The 23,524-nt window shown below is 45.3% G+C and overlaps 1 protein-coding gene across 4 annotated transcripts in view; it reads left to right on the top strand.

The window, feature by feature from the left end:
* The window catches only part of SLC36A4 (solute carrier family 36 member 4), a 104,976-nt gene that overhangs the window by 63,750 nt on the left and 17,702 nt on the right, over positions 1–23,524 (top strand). The window contains exon 11 of one of the 4 annotated variants that reach the window (XR_014525192.1): positions 9,432–9,611. The exons of the other annotated variants lie outside the window; for them this stretch is intronic. The gene's annotated coding sequence lies outside the window, so the exon portion shown is untranslated. The remainder of the gene's footprint in view (positions 1–9,431; positions 9,612–23,524) is intronic. 4 annotated transcript variants of the gene reach the window in all.

Raw genomic sequence — 23,524 nt, forward strand, 5'->3', positions numbered from 1 at the left:
CCACGTTTTTGCACCATTGCAGCCCCAGGCAACAGTGGGTGCGTGATTTTTTTGGGGGGGGGACAGGCTGTAGCCATGGACATGCTATGTGCTCTGATGGTGAATTTTGGCTGACCCAATGCAAAGATCCTGAGGATCCCTGTGGATCCATGCTTTGTAACCACGTTTTTGCACCATTGCAGCCCCAGGCAACAATGGGTGTGTGATTTTTTTTTGGGGGGACAGGCTGTAGCCATGGACATGCTGTGTGCTCTGATGGTAAATTTGGGGTGACCCAATGCAAAGATCCTGAGGATCCATGTGGATCCATGCTTTGTAACCACATTTTAAGTGGGGAGGGAAGGAAAAACACAGAAGGCTAAGAATGCAGGAGAGGGCTATAACGTGAGGAAAGGAAGGCAAAAGTTTTCCCCCACCCACCCACACAAGCCAGCCACTGTTTAAGGATTTCATCCTTTTAAATGGAAGAAAGCATATTTGAATGCTGTGTGTCTCCAAAAACAAAAAGCAGGAAGTCAAATCAGAATTTTAAGCCGAACCTGTAATCTCTCTTCCCTTCACAAACATTGTTCCCTCCGGAGCAGGGACAGGATAGAGCGAGGGACGCTCTGCTTTCCTCTCTACTTGCCTGGAGGGGAGGGGCTTTCCCTGCTCTTTGTTCCGTTTGAGCAAACACAGCAACGAAACAGAGCAGGGTGGGCAGTAAGACCCTGAGGCAGAATGCAGGAAAGCAGCAGCTTTCTCACGGAGCTCCCTTCTCCCTGAAGCGCGGTTTGATTTTTGCCTTATTTTTCGGCTACAGGGACACACATTCGCTGCATAACACGCACAGACATTTCCCCTTCCTTTTTAGGAGAAAAAATCTGCGTGTTATAGAGCGAAAAATACGGTAGTTTGCATCCCTTGGAAGCAGCATGAATGTGCAGGTTTATCAAGTTTTGAAAGCTGTTCAGTGATACTTTTGCCTTGGCAGAATTTTTATCATGAATTTTTATTTGTTCTGTTCATGTATTTTAATTAGCAAACTGCGCAACCAGCAGTTAATGCTGGTTAGGGATGTGAGGAGGGGAGGTTATTAAAATCCTGTATAATATGGTCTCATGCAAACTAAAGGCAGGGAATGTACACTGATGCTGAAATCACTTTGTGCCTGTCATTTGTGGAAGGGTAGAAACTATGGGAAATTAGGACTTCATTCCCCAACATGGTGCCCTCCAGCTTATTTTGGACAAGAACTCCCATCAGCCCCATGCAACACAGAGTAGTAATGCAATATCTGGAAGGCACCAGATATTCTATTTACTTTTAATCAGTAAGTTTTTTCATATATAAATGGATGTCTGGGCATCCCTTGTACAGTGGTACCTCAGGTTACAGACGCTTCAGGTTACAGACGCTTCAGGTTACAGACTCCGCTAACCTGGAAGTAGTACCTCGGGTTAAGAAATTTACTTCAGGATGAGAACAGAAATCGTGCAGCGGCGGCAGTGGGAGGCCCCATTAGCTAAAGTGGTACTTCAGGTTAAGAACAGTTTCAGGTTAAGAACGGACCTCCAGAACGAATTTAGTTCTTAACCCGAGGTACCACTGTACTTAAACCTATAAATCTTACTATGAACTGTGGCAGAATTTTTATTTTATTTTTACTGCTGGAGTGGCAAACTTGAGGTTTCATTTATTAAAAGGCTTGGGATATGGATGTACCGGTAAATAGGAACCGGTATGCATTGAGGCTTCAGTTTGAAGTCCTTGGGAGAACTTAATTCATCTGTGCAACAGTGGGAGGCAACTAGGAACTGTCAATGGAACTCCTCATTTTTGACAGCTCGTTTTATGCTGGCATCTGTAACAGGAATAGAATTCATTTAGTTTACAGATGAATGACCTAAAGAAAAGAATGTTGAGCAGAAAGGGTGTAAAGACCTTTCAGAACTTAAATAATTACAGTGTGGGTAGAGAATTTGTGAAAGATTTGTTTTGAGACCAAAGTAAGTGTAGACTTTCTCAAATAGTTTGGTGGAGTCTATGTGTTGTTGTTGTTAATTTATACACCGCCCATCTGGCTGGGTTTCCCCAGCTACTCTGGGTGGCTCCCAACAGAATATTAAAAACATGATAAAACACAAACATTAAAAACTTCCCTAAACAGGGCTGCCTTCAGATGTCTTCTAAAAGTCAGGTAGTTGTTTATTTCCTTGACATCTGATGGGAATCAGTTCCACAGGGAGGGTGCCACCACCGAGAAGGCCCTCTGCCTGGTTCCCTGTAAATTGGCTTCTCACAGCGAGGGAACCGGCAGAAGACTCTCAGAGCTGGACCTCAGTGTCCGGGTAGAACGATGGGGTGGAGAAGCTCCTTCAGGTATACTGGACCAAGGCCGTTTAGGGCTTTAAAGGTCAGCACCAACACTTTGAATAATAATAAAAAATAATAAATAACATAATAATTAATAATTAATTACTAAAATAATAAAAATAGAATAATATATATCGTAATATATAACTTATTATTATATAACTTATTATTATTATTACTACTACTACTACTATTTATTATTATAGTATACTGAGCCCCAGCCCCAGACAAATCTAGTCTGTGAGATAGGGAAAGAAGGTTTTAACTCTCTACTGCTATGTTACCATTCAGAACTGGAGCCTCCCACACCTAACTGTTTGCAACTAGAGGAAAGCTTCTAGAGGTTTTTAGGTTAGATGGCTTTGCATTATAATACCTCACGTAAGGGATACTGCAGAACAAAAATCCAAAAAGCTACAGTTCCGTGCAGCCTTGCTTGGGAATGATTGCTGTGGAACTTGGCCAAACTTGAGTCTGAGCAAACACCCCCGGATTTATGTGGCGATAGAGAGAGGAGCATTTTCAAGCATAACTTCAGACAAGTGCACTTATTTGCAGCTTGGCGGGTCATAGCTCAGTGGTGGCACTTGCATTCAGAAGGTCCCAGGTTCAGTCCCTGGCCTCTCCAGGTAAGACTGAGTTGAGTGGACTTGACTTGAAACCCTAAGGGAGCTGCTTGCGGAAAACTATAGGTACCCCTGACCATTAGGTCCAGTCGTGACCGACTCTGGGGTTGCGGCGCTCATCTCGCTCTATGGGCCGAGGGAGCCAGCATTTGTCCGCAGACAGCTTCCGGGTCATGTGGCCAGCATGACTAAGCCGCTTCTGGTGAACCAGAGCAGCACACGGAAACGCCGTTTACCTTCCCGCCGGAGCGGTACCTATTTATCTACTTGCACTTTGACGTGCTTTCGAACTGCTAGGTTGGCAGGAGCAGGGACGAGCAACGGGAGCTCACCCCATCGTGGGGATTCGAACCGCCGACCTTCTGATCAGCAAGTCCTAGGCTCTGTGGTTTAACCCACAGCGCCACCCGCGTCCCTTACAGAAAACAATACTTGAGGTAGATAGACCAGTGGTTTGACTTGGAATGAGGCAGCTTCCCATGTTGCTAGTGAATCTCTCACTGAATAAGTGGTGTTGAGTTCTGAAAAACGCCCATAGTTGGCAACGAGGGCCTTCAATTTTGATACAAGGCAGTCTTGTCCAGTCTCATGGATTTAATGTATTGAGCCAGCTAGAATCTTCTGGAAGTTGGCTGGATTAGAAAGGCACCTGTGAGGCTTGGACAGTGTCCCTCCTTCCCCATCTGATTTTTCTAATCTCTTCCTGCTTTAGATACTTCTATTCCCTCTCTCCCGCACTCTAGTTTCTTCTGACTCCCTGCCAAATTCTTCTTCGGATTGGTGGTTATCTTAGGTTAGCATGCAAGAAGGCTGTGGATTAGTCCTCCGTGCTTATGCAGATAAAAACCTCGTCAACTTGAGTATTGCTTGCTCTTATACTTTGCATATGCAGAATAACCAAGGCTTGCAGCTGAAGAGAGTTGTCCACGTGAGTCTTCAGAGGGTGGTAAAAGCCAGCTTTTATTCACACATGACACAGCCCTCAAACAGTTTCCCCCCACTCACACTGGACCTTAAACTGCCCGTGGATCTCCTAGTTTCATAGCACTGCTTTTGTCAGGTGGTAGCACACTGGATTTTATAAGAGGCGTGTGAAATTAGGGTTGTTTTGGCTGAAGAGTTTCCTTCTTCCATTTGTGCTGGAACCTCATGGTCCAGCAGGATTGACAGAAGGCTCAGGAGAGACAGAAAAGATGCACAATACCACACAAGACTTGCACACTGGGTCCAGAGCCATAAGCGGATGACTCTTACCTTTGTATCGTAGGCCACTTCCCAGCCAATTCACACATTCTTTTCTCTATCCAGGTAAGCACGAAGCATTATAATAGTGCAAGGGCCATTCAACCCAGGCAGAAGCACTCAAGAAGGACCTAGAGCAAGCCACTGTGAGGGGTTTGGCCTGCAGAGAGTCCCGAGAGCCTGATAGATTGCCTGGAGGGCACATTTGGCATGGGCTTCCCCATCTCTGGTATAGTGGTACCTCGGGTTACATACACTTCAGGTTACATACGCTTCAGGTTACAGACTCCGCTAACCCAGAAATATTACCTCGGGTTAAGAACTTTGCTTCAGGATGAGAACAGAAATTGTGCTCTGGCGGCAATGGGAGGCCCCATTAGCTGAAGTGGCACCTCAGGTTAACAACAGTTTCAGGTTAAGAATGGACCTCTGGAACGAATTAAGTACTTAACCCGAGGTACCACTGTATAGTGTTTTAGCATACCTCTCTCATCCTTCTGCACACAGAAGAAAGCAAACTACTTTGCTGGAGAATGGTTCGTGGAAATGGCATGTGTAATGTGACAAATAATAATATTATTATAATAATAATTTATTATTTGTACCCCGCCCATTTGGCTGGGTTTCCCCAGCCACTCTGGGCGGCTTCCAACAAAGACCAAAAATACATTAAAATGTCACACATTAAAAACTTCTCCGAACAGGGCTGCCTTCAGATGTCTTCTGAATGTCAGGTAGTTGTTTATCTCTTTGACATCTGATGGGAGGGCGTTCCACAGGGCGGGCGCCACTACCGAGAAGGCCCTCTGCCTGGTTCCCTGTAACCTCACTTCTCGCAATGAGGAAACTGCCAGAAGGCCCTCGGTGCTGGACCTCAGTGTCCGGGATGAACAATGGGGGTGGAGGCGCTCCTTCAGGTATACTGGGCCGAGGCCGTTTAGAGCTTTAAAGGTCAACACCAACACTTTGAATTGTGCTCTTCACCAGGAACTCACTGGCGCTGGGATAGCTCAGTCGGTAGAGCATGAGGCTCTTAATCTCAGCGTTGTGGGTTTGAGTCCCACATGGGGCAAAAGATTCCTGCCTTTTGGGGTGGGGTGGGGGGTTGGACTAGATGACCCTAATGGTCCCATCCGACTCCACGATTCTATGAACCCAGAACAAACCCCCTAACCTAAGCAGTGGTTCTTGATCTTTCCAGTATCTAATAAGACTTCCATATTGACTTGTCTGGTGGCATACTCCTGCAGTAATTGCCCTGGAGCATGATTCGGTCTCACGTTGGTTGTTGGGAAAGCGGCATGCAGATATTAAATCAAAATCGGATCAAGCATGAAAGTGAGGCGAGAGAGGAAGTAATAATTAGCACAAGGTCTGCCATGGCAGATGACCCCTTCTTTTAAGTCAAACTGTTGTTGATCTATGGCAAATCCCCCAGTGGTGTATCTACAAGAAAGAATCCATTCTATCTTTCCTCTGCCCTGAATATTTCAAGGGTGATCGATTTGTGGTTTGAAAAAGTGTCCTTTTGCACAAGAATGTGCCATGCTTAGAACCAGGAGTTCCTCGGCTCTTTTAGCTGGCTGGTGAACGGTCATATTGGACCAAATCCAGGATAATCTTATCTGCCACTAAGCCATAAATTTCCACAATTAGAAGAGTAAGAGGCTAAGCGCCTGAAGACCACCAGAGTCCTCCAATAGTTTGAAAATCCATGGCTCCAAAGCCCTTTGGACTTCAAGTTTCCTGGTTTGCTTTTCTTGCTTGGTGCTATAAATCTCTCAGAATTGTAGATTATGTTCCGCACCGCTGAGGACGAAGAAGTCATTGTGACTCTCAGCTGTATTAAGGGCAGTTTTAATTATTCGACATTCAACTTAACCACCATTTGATTACACAGTATTTATCTCTTGAGCCTGCTTTTTAATGCCATCTCTCGCCAGACATTCCTCTGTGTGAAATAGCAGAAATTTACAACGTAATTGCATGGTTTTGTTTTCTCCAGCGCAAATTCCTATGCTTTAATGGCAGTTCAGCAATGCCGAACTCCACACTCATTTTCCCCTATTGTACACTTTCTTTCTGCTTCTTTTGGCAGGTTATCCTTGGAAAAAGGGGGGTTGGTGTGTTTTTTTAAGGAGTCTTGATTCAAACCTCAATTGGAATCTATGCAAGATTCTACGGAGAAGGGTCTTCTGTACCCTATAGGGATCTGCCAACAAATCTAGTTGTCTCAGCTGTTGCACCTCCTATAAACCTCTAGTCTCTTGAGTTTAAACCTGGGGTGGCATATAGGTACTGTGCAGAGAACCAAACTGTGACTTTTGAGTTACTGGCCTACAGCCTTTAGTCATTAATGGGCAGAGCAATTTATGATTCAGATTCACCGTGCTGGAGGGGATTTGGATGGGGTGAAACTGTCATTGAGATTCTATTCATTATTGATCCAGAGCAGAACTCTGATGTATAGTTAGCAGAGTAACAATTCAAAGTGTTGGTGCTGACCTTTAAAGCCCTAAACGGCCTCGGTTCTGTATACCTGGAGGAGCGTCTCTACCCCCATTGTTCAGCCCCGGAAACTTAGATCCAGCGCCAAGGGCCTTCTGGCGGCTCCCTCATTGCGAGAAGAGAGGTTACAGGGAACCAGGCAGAGGGCCTTCTCGGTGGTGGTGCCCGCCCTGTGGAACACCCTCCCTTCAGATGTGAGGGAAATAAGCAGCTATCCTATCTTTAAAAGACATCTGAAGGCAGCCCTGTTTAGGGAAGTTTTTAATATTTAATGCTGTATTGTTTTTAACACTTGATTGGGAGCTGCCCAGAGTGGCTGGGGAGACTCAGCCAGATGGGCGGGGTATAAATAAATAAATAATAGTAATAATAATAATTAGTAACAACTTAAACACGTTGCAGGATTCCCCAAAAACAGACCAGAGGCAATTGTATTTCATCCAGTAGAGCTTTACTGCTGCTGACGGCAAATGAGCATAATGGTCACAAATCCAATACATTCAGGGTTGGCACTGTCCATAAGAAATCCAGTTGCAGCAGACTTAGCTCAAACTTACGATGCAGTGGTACCTTGGTTTAAGAACAGCTTAGTTTATGAACAACTTGGATTAAGAATGCTGCAAACCCGGAAGTAGGTGTTTTGGTTTGTGAACTTTGCCCTGGAAGCAGAACATGTTCCACTTCCTGTTGAGTGTGTTCCATTTGTAAATTGAGTCTCCCGCTGCTATGGGAAAGCACGCCTTGGTTTTAGAATGCTTTGGTTTAAGAACGGACTTCTGGAACGGATTATGTTCATAAACCAAGGTACCACTGTAAATAAGTCTAAACCTTAACACTAAGCAGACTATGTACAGAACACCATACCAGAATGAAAAGAGACAGAAAGAGAAAATGAAAACCAGGCTCCTTCTGGCCTTACTATTACAGTGGTACCTTGGGTTACATACGCTTCAAGTTACAGACTCCGCTAACCCAGAAATAGTACCTCGGGTTAAGAACTTTGCTTCAGGATGAGAACAGAAATCGTGCTCTGGCAGTGCAGCGGCAGCAGGAGGCCCCATTAGCTAAAGTGGTACCTCAGGTTAAGAACAGTTTCAGGTTAAGAACGGACCTCCGGAACGAATTAAGTACTTGTTGTTAGCCACCCTGAAGATACCTTGAAGATACCTTAAGGGTTGTACCTATTCTCTTGGCAGTTCTTTCAGCTGTTCCCTCGTCTTCCTTCTCCCTGCACTTCTCTCAGAATGCTTTCGACAGCCTCCAATGCCATATTTTGATTCTTTTTAAAAATGTATTCAACTTGCGATTTGGCTGGTTGTGATTTGGGCATTTCTGATAGGGGTGCGCTTAATAGCTGGTGCGGAAAAGTTGCAGTGGAACTTTTAACACTTAAAAAAGAAGGAGTTTTCAGCAGGGTGTGAAGCGTATTTGGAAAGCTGAGTGACCAACAGTTCAGTTAAATTCACTGAAGTCTTAGCAAGGGGTCTGCAAATACACTTGTCAGTTGACCACTGGCCTTTACTACCAAGATGCTCAGTTCCAGATGTGCGAGAGGAGCCACGAGGTCTTTCTTGAAGTTTATACGAAACCTCGCAGAGTCTCAAGAACTGGCGAGACATCTTGTTGGTTTTAAAGCGTTCCTCAGCTGAAAACGTGGCTGAAGATCAGCACATAACATGACAGCCCTTGCCCATAGGCTAAAAGCCACAATACAGAAGGAAAAAGGGGATGAGGAGGAAAGAAGAAAATGAGTTAAGCTCAGACACCGTTTCTTCAAAGTTAAACATAATGGCAAGCTAGAATGGAAATTGGGTAGGGAGAGGAGAAGAAGAAGAAGAGTTTGGATTTGATATCCCGCTTTATCACTACCCTAAGGATTCTCAAAGCGGCTAACATTCTCCTTTCCTTCCTCCCCCACAACAAACACTTTGTGAGGTGAGTGAGGCTGAGAGACTTCAGAGAAGTGTGACTAGCCCAAGGTCACCCAGCAGCTGCATGTGGTGGAGCGGAGACGCAAACCCGGTTCACCAGATTATGAGTCTACCGCTCTTAACCACTACACCACACTGGAGACAAACAAAACTGGTGTCTCTCAGCAGAGCGGATGGAGTGTACGTAACTGCTGTACTGTATTAATCTATGGTTTGGCTTAGTATGGGGCCATGGTTTAGCATTCTCCAGATTAACCACAAGCTGTAACCAAGGTTTGTCCAAGGTTTGGGGTAAGCTGAACCAGTGAATCCTGAGCCCAAAATAAGCACAGAGGAGCCAAGCAGCCATGTTCTCCTGTCCTGGAGCCTGCCTGTCTGCTTGCACATTCACACAAAACTTAGTGTGAATTTGGCTTAGCTTGCCATGTGAACCAGGCCATGACTCTTACCCGGATTTCAAATGGACCATCTGTGCATCATGTGCTTGCCTATCTGCATTTCAGATTTTTAAAATACGCATTAGTTTGCAAACTCCCGTTGCAAAGGAGTTAAGCATTTTCATGCTTAATTTTCTGCATGTGAGAAAAAGCTTACAGTGAAGCATCACGTATGGGGTGCCTTTTATTATTAATGCCCGGAAGCTGAATCTTCGTTGGATGCACATTAAAATGAGTTGTTTGTGCCTTACCAGTTATGGTTTTATTGGCTTTTCCTTGAGGCCCAGACTGTATAATTACTCTCTTAGTTAAAATTTTAATGTTGTCAACAGGCGATGTGGAGGAAAGGGGATGTAGCCACCTCACTGTATAGAAACTCTCCAAGCTAATTTATTATTTGGCATGGCTGGTGGCATACAAATCGAAACTTCAGGAAAAGTCCTCAAAGGAGGACTGCAAGCCGGCTCTTCGAATGTGTCACGTTTAAAGCTCTAGAGGACTCATCAGTATGGGTAAGAATCAGTTCTAATTTGGTGTGAGTTTGATCTCATTGCAGCATTTCAGTGGCTTTAAACACACACAGACACCATCAGTTATTTCACCAAAACCCCAGGCGTTCAGAGTGTTTTATTGCCAGGTGTTGATAGTTCAGTTTTGCTTGGTATGGGGCCTTGGAGTCCTCTAAGCAGATTTAGATCCGACGTCTGTCATCCTCTCTAGGGGCAGTAATAAGAATGGGGAGTTCCTTAGCCAAATGCAGGAAAAATATGTAATTCCCCCGAGAGAGGACAAGGGTAGTGGCAGCAAGAAGAAGAGTAGAAGAAGAGTTTGGATTTGATATCCCGCTTAATCACTACCCTAAGGAGTCTCAAAGCGGCTAACAATCTCCTTTCCCTTCCTCCCCCACAACAAACACTTTGTGAGGTGAGTGGGGCTGAGAGACTTTGAGAAGTGTGACTGGCCCAAGGTCACCCAGCAGCTGCATGTGGAGGAGCGGGGAAGCGAACCCGGTTCACCAGATTATGAGTCCACCGCTCTTAACCACTACACCACACTGGCTCTCAGTGGTGAAAGCAGGTGAGCTAGGGCTTAGTAGCTGCATATAAAGCTGCCTTGTACTGAGTCTTGCCCAGTGTCATCTTCTCTGACTGGCAGAAACTGTCCAAGGTCTGCAGCTGGTGTTCGAAATTAGCCAGGTGCCAGGCGCCTTTTGCTCCTGCCTTTCGACCACTTGCGACCAAGTGAAGATGCCTGGGTGCCAGGATGGCGCCTGACATTACACCATCTGGGGATCATTGGATCTGGACTGTTTTCACACACTAATACCCCATCCTGTAGAATTCTATATTTTATCTTCACAGTTGGAATGGATTTCTGGCACCAAAACGCTTTTTCTGCACAGTCTGAGCAGGAACAGTCGCCATTAAGAGAAAGAGATAGGAACAGGCTAATCCAAATGTGGTCTGTCTCTGGATCAAGTGACTCTTCTTAAGTTCTCCAAGTTCTTATCCTAGCTGAAGGTTGTCATCGCTGGATCAATCACACTCAGCCCATCATTTGAAAAATAAGACTTTAGATCCGTCTTGCCCCCAAATGGCAAGAAGACATTCTATTTTGGCCACTTTAACCTTGGTTTGAGGAGCCATTTAGCACCTAGCTTATATATCTTGAGTTTCTAACACTGATTAGTCTGCAGCAGATAAAGACCTTTCTCACCATCTCTCACCTACGATGGTGAGAGATGTGCATTGGATCTGATCTGGAACTCTTCTGCATGTGGAGCATGTCCTCTCCACTGAGTGTTGTGTGTGTCCCCCAGGGTCTAGGCAGAGAGTCTTTCCCATCACCTTCTGCCTGGAAGGTTTTAACTGGAAATACCAGGGATTTGGCCTGGGATTTTGTGCCTTCAAAATCACCTGCTCTTGTCACTGAGCTGTGTCCCTTCTGCCTCTCTTGCTAAGAGGCCTTGGTGTTTTCTGAGCAATAACTTAGCAGCTCGGCTGGTGTTGTAACGAGACGTTCTGTTTGTGCAGCACCTTGGGTTTCCAAAAAGCTACATTTATCATTTAATGCAGAGCTGCTCTGCCAACCCTTGAAACAGCTTCTTTTCTTTCCCTTTTTCAAAAAACGTTGTTTATTCACAGCATTCTCTATATTGTTTCTACCATGCAGCTGTTGCGTGGAAATGCAGTATTCCAAAAAAGAGGAAGAAAAGCCCAGGCACAACTGGAAACTCCTCAACAGGCTGATTATGGCTTGTTGAGCAATTGAGGCTGGTCCTCTATACTTAACTAAAATATATGGAGCGGTTTCCAGATATAGAGATGCCCAGTAGCATCAATTAAGCTCGGGAGGCGAGTAGGCTGTAGTTTCTCTGTTGTCTGTTCATGGCGGGTGGGGTGGGGTGGGGTTGTTGGTTTCTCCAATGCAGGAGTAACATCTCAATTCAGCTGCAAGCTTGGCTTTTGTGTCAGGAGACTGTTCTCAGGTTGGCGAAGTGGCGACGTTTTGGGTCTTTTCCAGTGCGGCCCCCGAAAAGAGGCCCCGCGTGCACATTTATAGACCACTGCTGAGTTGTTATGTGGAATAAGCTCCCCACCTCTCTCAGCATTGTGACAGCAATGTTGAAACTGATTTCAGATGCATGTGGCGGTCCAATAATGGAAGTAAAGGCTGTGTATGTGTGTGTGTGTGTGTGTGTGTGTGTGTGCGCGCGCGCACCATATACCAACTAGTTTGGTACAGTTAAAAGGTAAAGGGACCCCTGACCATTAGGTCCAGTCATGGCTGACTCTGGGGTTGCGGCGCTTATCTCACTTTATTGGCTGAGGGAGCCGGCGTACAGCTTCCAGGTCATGTGGCCAGCATGACTGAGCCGCTTTTGGCGAACCAGAGCAGTGCATGGAAACGCCGTTTACCTTCCCGCTGGAGCGGTACCTATTTATCTACTTGCATTTCATGCTTTCGAACTGCTAGGTTGGCAGGAGCAGGGACTGAGCAACAGGAGCTCACCCCGTCATGGGGATTTGAACCGCCAACCTTCTGATCAGGAAGTCCTAGGCTCTGTGGTTTAACCCACAGCGCCACCCGTGTCCCTTGGTACAGTTTGTTCACTGTTAATAGAGTTGAGTTGAAAGGGACCCTGAGGGTCATGAACTTCTAACACGCCACCTTGCCTTCCCTCTAAACCAGTGTTTCCCAAACTTTGGTTTCCAGCTGTTGTTGGACTACAATTCCCATCATCCTTAGCTAGCAAGTCAGGGGTGATGGTAGTCCGAAAACAGCTGAAGACCTAAGTTTGGGAGACACTGCTCTAAAGTAAAACGTCCCCAACGCTGCAACTGTTCCCCATAGGGGAATTGCTCCAGTCCTTTGATCATTTTGGTTGCCCTTTCTTGAACCCTTCCCAACTCTGCAGTATTCTTCTAGAGATGAGGTGATTGGAACTCTACACAGTTATTCCCAGTGCAGTCTTGCCATAGATTTGTGTTAATGGCATTATGACATTCGGAGAGTTTTATTTCTGATCACGCTGCTGATTTTCCCTACTGTAGCATCCTTAGGAAAGGCCAGGGAGCAGCATGGCATCATTAGCAGAGAGAGGGGAGAGAAGAAGAACAGAATGGGGCATTATCAGGGACTGGCCGGATGCTGGGCAGGGGTGGCTGGATTCTGGGCACCGGGAGAAATGGGGGTTGGAGGCTGACTTGGAAGAAGGGATCGGGGAATTGGGGGAACTTGTAACAACTGGGAGATGAGAGCCAGAGGCAGGAGAAGGTGCAGGATTGGGGAGTGAAGAACAGGTGAGGGAGGAGGGAGGCAGAGGCCAGGTTAGTGTAGAATCTAGGGCTTCTATGCCTCCTCCTGCTGCCCTCACCTCTCCTGCTCCACTGTCTCCCAGGACCAGTAGAGGATGAAAGCGAGAGGAGCAGAAGGTTACACACAGGCATAGTCTTCACCTGCTTGTGTGCAGCTCAGGTGGGAAAGATACCTAAGCTAAGGTTAGGGGCGGAGCCTCTCTGTTGCAGCAACAGCCTCATTGGGTGCTCACCCAAGAGTAGCTGAGAGATGTGGAACTTAATGGGCATGCCTCTTCCTAACTTGTAAGTGTACTTTTGACAAGAGTTAATTCCGTGCCTGACAGTATCTGCAGGAAAAGGGTCTGGCTGGCTGGCAGCAACCCTGAACGAGAACACACTGCACTGCAGCATTTTCTTACAGGTTCCACTTAAAAAAAATTAATGGGGGAAAAAAAACTTACTTGCTGTTTTGTAGCACCAAACAAAAGATCCTGTCAGCTTTTGCTTTTGTTCACATCTTAGGTGAAACTCTAAATGAGTGATCAGCTCCTGTTTGTTTCAATTTTCAGTTTCAGTTTGAAACACTTAGAGCTATATAAATACTGCTCTCCAGAGAGTTAAGAAATGCTTTCGTTGCATAGCTGAAGCTCTTAAATGTTTCGGGGGAGAGGGGGAGAGAGAAGGCGCACCTCTAAGTATTCGTCACTGCTTTTGAATACGTCTCATAATCTGCAATTCCGGGCAATGCTCTTGAGACATAATCAACTTAGGCTTTCTAATGTATCTGGGAAAATTCTTGCAAATGTACTGTGACTTGCTTGTCTTTTAGTCGGTGCTTCACATCTTCCAGTGGGGGTGAAATGTTGCTGCCAAATACCCAGATTGGTGCCTTTCTCATTTTTGCAGCCTCTGCATTTATGCAACTTCACACTTTTGGCTTTCTCTGCAAGTTGATGTGAGCAAGCTATGTGCAACTACTTAGCTGAACTGGCTTGCTTCAGGAAGCCATAGTTCAGATGAACCACAGTTTAGGAGTTTGGGCCTAACACTAAACTGTGGATAAACAAAAATGGAAGCCAATAACTTCCCGTCTCCTCTTAATGGCCATGCCGGGGGGGGGGGTAGGGAAGTTGGTGCAATGGGGGGTTTATTTTTAATTTTTAAAGAATATGGGGAAATACTGAAGAGAGAGAAACTTAAATCTCAGCAGAAACACAGGAGATGATACAATCTTCTAGAGCCACGGACTCTTTGACAACCTGTCGGGAAGCTTCATATCGCTGCCTCTGCAACTCCCCCTCAGACACTCCCTCCTTGCTCCTTTTTTTTAATTGCATATTGCCGCAGGAGGAAATTAAACCTTGTCTTGATTCTGTTCGCTTATACACTTGCGCTGGGAACCTCAGCTGAACTGCGGCAAAGAATCTCGAGCAAGAAAGTTAGCTGAACTTCCTGCGTCGAAGACCTGAACTACGTGAGCGAGGGATCACGCGGTAAAATCTTTCCTGAACCGTTCCACTTCTGATGGCAAGGGGGAGATGGCATGATCGAACTGCTGTTCCTTGCCCATGGAAAACTAGGTGCCAAGGAAAGGACTGTAGCCTAGCTTACTCCTGCTGAAGCGGTAACAGGCCTTAGTGAGCAGGAAGAGGCTGTGGCAGAGAACAGTCCAGAACCAGAGGCAAAAGAAGAGGCTTGACAGGAGAGGGAGGCAAGAGGCAGAGCTGAGTTGAGCTGGTGAGGAAGCCAGGCTGCCTCCCCTTCCTGCTGCAACAAGCACCGCCACCACCCCGGTCTCCCAGGACCAGGAGATGTATGAAGAGGGCGGAGCAAAGATAGGCAAGACCTCAGATTGCTTGTGAAGGAACAGGATGAGGAGGTTGGTTAGGCTGAGAAGCAGTGACTGGGCTAAGTTCACTCAGTGAGCTTCATTCTAGAGTGGGAATTTGAACCCTGGATTCCCACATCCTGGGCCAACACCCTAACCACTACACCACACTGGCTCTCATTTTTGGACGTTGCTACCCAAAATTCTGGTGCTGGAGGAGACTCTTGAGAGTCCCATGGACTGCAAGAAGATCAAACCTCTTCATTCTGAAGGAAATCAGCCCTGAGTGTTCACTGGAAGGACAGATCCTGAAGCTGAGGCTCCAATACTTTGACCACCTCATGAGAAGAGAAGACTCCCTGGAAAAGACCCTGATGTTGGGAAAGATGGAGGGCACAAGGAGAAGGGGACGACAGAGGACGAGATGGTTGGACAGTGTTCTCGAAGCTACCAGCATGAGTTTGACCAAACTGCGGGAGACAGTGAAAGACAGGAGTGCCTGGCGTGCTCTGGTCCTTGGGGTCACGAAGAGTCGGACACGACTAAACAACAACAACCCAAAAGCGATGTTAACAAGCTGGACACAAAGTTCAGAGGATTCTAAAGGATCTAGAAAAATAATTTGTTAGCATGAAATCCTGTGGGGATAGGTTTATTGCCTAGAGAATCAATTAGGGGTGGGCTTGGGGGAATGATAAAATGTGCTTATGGATATTTAAATATTTAACACAGGGATTTAAATGATTAGAAATTAGGAAATTAACTGTTTAGAAGTCTCTCAAAAGGAATTGAAAATGCCTCTGCCTATGTCCTCAAGGTATAATAAAATGAAGGTAGAGTTATCTTTCTTCATTACGGATCATTTCTACCCTGCTCACATTCAAGGGTCTAGGTCAACTTGCAACTGCTAATTTAAAAACTACGAGCAACCGTGTAATATTACGTTAACAATATTCCCAAAAATTACATTAAAAATGCCTCGAAGCATTAAAATAAGCTTAGCGCAGTGCTCTGTAATAAGATATACAGGCCAGCTTGAAACTATTTCACTTACATAATAATGATGGGGTTAAACATAGAAGAAGGCTTTCTCATTTGTGTCTTGCCTTGGAATTAACCATGCCTTAAATCCGCCTTCCCCAGCCCATTTTGCGCCAGATGTTTTGAACCCAAAGTCCCACGATCCCCATCCAGCACAGCTAGTGATCGTAGACAGCGGAAATGGGCGTCCCGAACATTTGGAGAGCACCAGCTTGGGAAGGGTGGCCAAAAACAGACAGAGATGCCTAGGAAACAGGACAGCGTTGGGTCTCTTTGTCTGGAGGGTTGAGGATAAGGCTGAATAGGGGGTCTTCTGGCAGTTCTATACATGGGGGTCCCTTTTTCAGGTTTAGACCAGAAGGCCCATATATTGCTCAACTCAGATTCTATCGTGGCATGAAGGCTGGCGTTGTATTCAGCTAACATTTACTCAGACTAGACTCGATTAATTTAATTGCCATGGCTAACTTCAGTGCATTAATTTCAGTAGGTCTGCTCTGAATAAAAGTTAATTTGTAAACACCGTTCTCTCCCCCACCCTTCTCTCTTTGTAGCTGTATTTTCCAGTTTTCCTTGCTGACCAACCAAGAGATTACCCTCACCTTCTGTTTTTGCTGGAGAGAAAAATTTCAGTGAAAAGGCCACTGTCGGCCGATCCCAGGCACTCTGTTGCCTTTGTAGCTTTACTTTACATAGTCCACGTCCACTGGCACACAGCTATTGGGGGTGGGGTGGTCCTAGGTAGTAGCACATCGATTATTAACTAAATTGGAGAAATTTTATGGTTTGTGCATGATTAGTTTCTGGACCCAATTAAAGGTGCTAGTTTTGACCTGCAAAGCCTTAAATGACTCCAGACTGCAATACTTTAAGGACCACCTCTCCCTGTATTCACTGACCCAGTCCCTGTGATCACCACCTGAGGCCTTTCTTTGTGGGCCTCCGCCACGCGAGATGGCAACACGAGAAAGGGCCTTTTCTGTGGTGGCCCCCTGCTTGTGGAATGCTCTCTCCAGGGAGGCATGCCTGACACTTTCACTACATATCTTTAGGCACCTGGCAGAAATGTTTCTCTATAACCAGGCCTTTGGCTGATTAAACCATCCATGCCCTTTTAATTGTGTCTGTGGGAGCTGTGTTAACGGTTTGTTTTTGCTTCATTATGTAGTTTGCGTTCTCATTTTGTATTTTTATGATGTGAGCCTTCAGATGAAGGGCAGTATACAAATCTAATGATTAATAACAACAGCTGATAATAATTTGTGCTCTGTGTTTTAACATGAGATAGTTCTGATGACCATTATAAAGGTACTGACCATCTGGCAGCACGTTGATTATTATTTGATGTATCTGCTGAGATGGTAAGGTAAAGGTAAAGGGACCCCTGACCATTTGGTCCAGTCGCGGACGACTCTCGGGTTGCAGCGCTCATCTCACTTTATTGGCTGAGGGAGCCGGCGTACAGCTTCAGGGTCATGTGGCCAGCATGACTAAGCTGCTTCTGGCAAACCAGAGCAGCACATAGAAATGCCGTTTACCTTCCTGCCGGAGCAATACCTATTTATCTACTTGCACTTTGACGTGCTTTCGAACTGCTAGGTTGGCAGGAGCAGGGACCGAGCAATGGGAGCTCACCCTGTCACAGGGATTCGAACCGCCGACCTTTTGATCGGCAAGTCCTAGGCTCTGTGGTTTAAACCACAGCGCCACCCACATCCCTTTGCTGAGACGGTAGTGTTGTGTTATCTAGAATGCTGCGCAGTCAGTGTGCCAGAGGGTTTAAGAGTGTTGTGTGCCTCTTAAGACCTGTGATTGCAGTGCTACACACTTCACTTAAGTGTGGGTACAAAGTTAATCTTGCCTTTAAATAATTGAGGAACTGGGAGTCAGCAGTTCAGTTCTTTAAATACTCCCCTCTCCTCTTTGTGGAGGGCAGGTGGGTCATGTAGTTTTCCCCTTGTCCAGCATGAGTGTGTACACAGCTGAATGGACTGGCAAGGAAATCCAAAGAGATGTGAGGTTACACAGAGGACAGGAGGGGTGTTCGAAAATAACCACAACAGCTTATTAAAGTCTAGCTTCAACAAACAAGGTTATCCAAGAAAGCTGCAGAGACCTTATGGATTTTGTTACATTTACTGCTTCAGATAATCTATTTTTGTAGTAAGCTATTTATACAACAACCGTTGTAAGCTAATACAGTGGGAAGCCAAAAATATGAACTGGCTTGCGCTGGAAGCTCTTCGTCCTCTTCCACGCAGGGGGAGAGTGCTTTACTCTCAAGTTTCTTGTGGACAATGGTTTTTTCCCATACTGAAAATAGCTCATTCAGTGTTGAATTGTGCTTGCTTTCCACAATGAGGGGGCCAGAAGAATGGTGTACTCAGTGGTAGAGAACCTGCTCTCGATGGTTCAATCCTTGGCATCTCCAGTTGGCCTAGGAAAATACCAAGCTAGATGGAAAAATGGTCTTCCATAATTTGAGGCAGTTTCCTAGATTGTCTGTCTTTTGCCGATGTAAAAGAATTCATATAGATAGCTCAACTGGCTAGAGCATGAGACCCCTTAATTTCAGGGTTGTAGGTTCGAGGCCTATGTTGGGTGAAATATTCCTGCCTTGCAGGGGGTTGGGCTAGATGACCCTTGTGGCCCCTACTAACTCTGCAGTTCTACGATGCTGTAGTAAGGGAGCTCTCCTGCCAAGTTAGGCGGTTCTAGGAGAGCACCATTCCATAGGCTTTCCTGCTTTTCAGGAGCTGAGCTTCCTAAAGCAACAATTTGCAGCTGCAAGGCTTTTTGCTCTACATTGCTGTTAGAGAAGATAGAAGGTGCATCTAGAGAACACTACCCAGGAGTGCCAGTATGCCAAGTCCATGATCGTTTTTTTAAAAACTTGCTAGCAGAAGACTGGGAGTCTGAGGAGATGTTTTGGGTGCTCAGATCACCATGGAAGCCTCTTTCGTGCCTGGGAGCTTTCCAAGGTCCTGAAGCTGTGCTTCCTACCTGGACTCGCTTCTAGGGACCTGGTTTTAGCAGTCCATTAGTTGCTACTCAGTCCTGAGCCATGTGTAGCTACAGCCCGATGCCCCATGTAATACACCGTGCAGAGTAATGTGTGTCGTATGCCATAGCAATTTTCTGAGTCAGGGCATAAACGATAGCAAGCCATTAAAAATGGATTGCCATACTGTAATCTGGAGGAATTAAGTTCTTGTTATAGCTCCACGCTGCTCTGGATCGCTAGCAGGGTTTTAGGGTTAATTGCCAAGTGAAGTTCAAGACCAGTATTTTGTGTCTTGTAGAACAGAAGCTTAAAAAAACATTCCCCCTACTTTTGTATTTTGTTGGTGGTATGCTTCAGGTGATGAAGATGGCATGAAAGACAATAAATGTAAGACATACCTTGCCATGACCAAAGCAAGAAACAGTTTTTTGCTTAAGTGACCTGTCGTAGACCATTTTTGCTGTGGCCTAGCCAGGTTGGAAGAGGGTGATGTGTCAAAGGTTTTCCGATGAGATGCAAGGCTGAGTAGGCGTTGAACAGAGGTCTAATCAACCAATCCAGTGGAACAGTGGCAGCAAATGATGTACCCCCAATGCTGATGGACTCTCTAGCCCCAGCCAGCCTGGTCAGTGGTTGGGATAATGGAAATTCTGGTCCAGTACCACTCACAGGAACTCCACATTGGCTATCCCAACCTAAAGTAATACTATTGCCTCTTTTGTTATTGGGTTCTTAGAAACTCTGTAAATTGATTGTACTAGAAACACACCAAGTTGCTTTTTAGAACCATAAGATTAACTGTTCTTCCATTTAATGTGTTCACAATGTTGTATTTCTATGATTATCAGCTAGCTTTAATTTGAGTGCTGTGCTGCATTAACACTGAAGCAACTCTGCGGTAGTTAAACCTACATGCTTGAGTACCGGTGGGAGTGAATTATAAGCACAAAGCGATTCCATAAGACACTCTTACTTTGCAAAGCTAAAGTTGTTGCACGGGTAAGCTTGAAATCGTTATTTGTTTATTGAAGTCCGTTCAAGGGTGGGCTTAGAAATGATGAAGTGATGGTGAAGCTTATTGATCGGTGCTCAACATGGCACATGGCACTGAGGGGCATGTTGCTTAGCTGTGAAGTTTCAGTAAAGTTTTGTGAGAACTGTAGTCCAAAATTTATTGGCGTGAGTTGGTGGGTTTGCAAAAGGCTACATGGGAAGAGTGTTCGGATACTGCCAGGGAGACAAACGCCACCATGCCTCCACGCCGTCTCCCGGTCTCCCGTGGAAACAGTATCAGCCGATTAGCAACACGAGCCTCAGAAATAGCTGTCCACATTCCAGGACTCGTGCACTCCCTTTTTGCAGAGTTTCCACAATGAAAGATTCACCCAGGAGAGCATATTTTACAGATTTATTCAACGTTGGTCGGAACAAAGGAAAAACATGACTGCCTGCCTTCGTGTCGAGGCAACAGACTGAAAACAAAAGCTATATACAAAACAGAAACTTCCTGTGAGCAGGAAGTATGCAGGCTTGTGACACACAACAGCCTGCTCACTTTTTAAGGTGGAACGGAAATATCCTAACAAAGAGTACAGTCAGCTAGTGCACAATAGCAAAACCCTAAATATTAAGACCATCCCTTGAACGTGATGCCAGAGTTTCATTTTCTGTTATACACATAGGAGGCTGTTCAGTTTTGTAGTGTTCTGATTCTTAATGAGCTGATCAAAGCTGGCAAGGATAAGCTAGGCTGTGGCTGGATGAAGACATTTTGATCCTGTTACAGATTCACTGTCTTGGGGTGTTGCAAGTGCCACGTGACTCAGTCTGTGGGTTTGGACAAAATCTAACAGGGTAGAATACAGTGATGCAACAGTCCATCTGGGCAAGCATCACATCTTGATCCCACCTCTCTCCTCTCCCTGTGAACTATTTTGGGGGTTCTCCTGACTGTCCCCCACTTCAGGGGGCATTGCAGGGGGTAAGGAAAGGAAGGGAAAGCCCCTTTGTGTGAGCGGAAGTCCTTGCACAGGTTCTCATTAGGTGAATCCTATCCACAGATTTTTCCCACCATACGATGCGTTGTGTGTGTGTGTTTGTTTGTTTTTTTATTGTCCTAATTAATTTTGTAAAAGTCAAGGCTTCAGATCATAAATAACAAGCATGCAAGAGAATTCCCCAGAATTGTAATAAGGGTAAGTAATACACACACAAACATAGATACAGTGGTACCTTGGGTTACATACGCTTCAGGTTACAGACTCCGCTAACCCAGAAATAGTGCTTCAGGTTAAGAACTTTGCTTCAGGATGAGAACAGAAATCGTGCTCCAGCGGCACAGTGGCAGCAGGAGGCCCCATTAGCTAAAGTGGTGCTTCAGGTTAAGAACAGTTTTAGGTTAAGAACGGACCTCCGGAACGAATTAAGTACTTAACCTGAGGTACCACTGTATACAGAGATAGATATACTGATCCCCTCCACATGTTGATGTTCCCCTCCTTCCCCTTCCCCACTTCGATGGTTAAATATATAGAATTAAATCTTTCTGCCCTTTTAGTACTACCCTCTACATAAGATGAAGGGAGGCGCTGATTCTGCATCTGTGTACAACTCAGTCCTGCTAATGACTCAGTCACTGGAAGGAGAGTTCATATTCTGAAGAGTTGTTGTTGTTTTTTGCACACTGCTGACCAGCTGCATCTTAAATGAAAACAGTTCATTTCTGCATTTTTAAGAAGATTCAGTTAGGTGCAGAAACATTAAATATTTTAACCAACATTTGTCTCTAGGCATATCTCTGATACTTGTTCAGTACTTGCATATAAGCCTTGTAAGAGCTGTGAGAATTTTAGTTACCAGGCTGCTAAGACTGATTTTCAGAACCTCTGTTCATTTGTTTTATTTTTAATGGGGTGTGGTGGAAACAACTTGCTTTATTGCTTTTGCTTTCTCCTAACATGCCTGAAGTCACATTTGCTATTCTTCTCATCTTCTGTTGTCTCCCTCCGTACCACAACACCCCCAAGCCATGCATGAGGGCGCTAGAAATAATATTGCATGTGTCCTTAAGATCCTTGCAAAAGTATCTGAAATCCGAATCCTCACAGAAAATGCATTTTCTCCCTTGAAAAAAAAGTTAGAAAAGGCTATTTTGCAAGAGGCTGGGTTTCCCACAAGCCCTCTCCTGCGGCCTTTTTCTTCTTAGTGAATTAGCTGGGCTTACGAGAGTTGGAGTCCCACAACACCTAGAGCAGCGGTTCTCAACCTGTGGGTCCCCAGATATTTGTTGGACTACAACTCCCATCACCCCGACCACTGGTCATGCTGGTAAGGAATGATGGGAGTTGTAGTCCAGCAACATCTGGGGACCCACAGGTTGAGAACCGCTGACCTAGAGGGTCACAGGTTCCCCAACCCTGTCTTATTTTATTATCCTTGCAACCCTACATGTCTCTCCCATATCCGTCTCTACAGCCACAGCAGGCGCTGTAACCTCCTGGCAGTTTGACTTCACCCCAAAGGCGCACTCCTCCGTTGTCTCCTGAGACAGACGGATGCTGACAACAACAGAGCACTCTACATCTACCTGGATCCTGAGTTATCATAGCCCTGCACAATTTTATGACTCACCAAGGTGAATGCAACCTGCTCGTTGTGGGTGTGACTCCCTAGGAGCTGGGTGGATTTCCTGTTGTTTCTTTTCCCCTATGCATTGAGTACCTGTGAGGCCATATTGAAGGACTGGTACTCTCTGTCTTGATGAGTCATCTCCACTCTTTTTTCCTTTTTGGTAATAGCAGGGTTTCCAGAGCTGATAATCTCCAGCCACTCTTGAGACCTTTTTTTTTTAGCCGATACTTCCCCAGTATTCAAACGCCCATGCTGAAACCAAACACTGGCGTAATTGTCTCCTTTTAAGATGTCCTTTTATGTTGACATTGAACTTCAGAGTCGTTTATATCAGCAAAAAAAGTGAGAGAGAGCGCAAAATCCTATTACCTTTAACTGTCTGTTCATTGATTAATTATTCAGGAAAAGTAAATATATAATACTAGATTTAAATTAAACTTTAATTAAAGATTTTATCTGAAAACCTGCCTCTTCGGGGCCTTCTGATGTTGTGTGGTGCTTTAAAAAAGAAAAAGGGGGAAAAAGAAATTCCTTTTAAAGAAGGGATTTGAAGCTTAAATGTTTTTTAACTGCAAGGTAACTGTTTAAAAATTCTTTTAAAGGTTTGCTCTTTGCGTGGGTGTACCAGTCTCTTGTTTTTGTACACGTGAGATTCCCCTTTTGGCTTCACAAAGTTTGTATCCAGAGACTGAAAATGGGGCACGCTGGTATTGAATTTATGTCTCTCCTTGGAACCATAAACTTCTGCTTTCGTTGGTAGTTTCCATGAATTCTCGCATTGCATTGATGAAATGAGACAACTGAAACCCAGTTTCTAGTCTTGGTCTGGTCAGTATGTGGATGGGAGTTTGGATGGGAGTTTAAAGGGTGGGGGTGCGGGGGGGGGTGTCCTTTGGAGGCTGGTTCTAACCTCTGGGCCACCATTTGGTATTTTCTGGATTAGGGTGTTATTCAACTGATCTGCAGAAATCTGCCGCAATCACAGGCACGCTTACCTGAGAATATGTCCATCTGAATGCCAAGGATCTTCTTTCTGAGTAAACATGCCTAGGTTTGAACTGTGTGGGCAAGATCCAGTGTTGGGCCAGTGGATTTTTCCTTTTCCACTCCTCCTGCCATAAT

Source organism: Podarcis liolepis (genome assembly GCF_965112155.1).
Source record: "Podarcis liolepis genome assembly, chromosome: 4".
Classification (NCBI taxonomy): domain Eukaryota; kingdom Metazoa; phylum Chordata; class Lepidosauria; order Squamata; family Lacertidae; genus Podarcis; species Podarcis liolepis.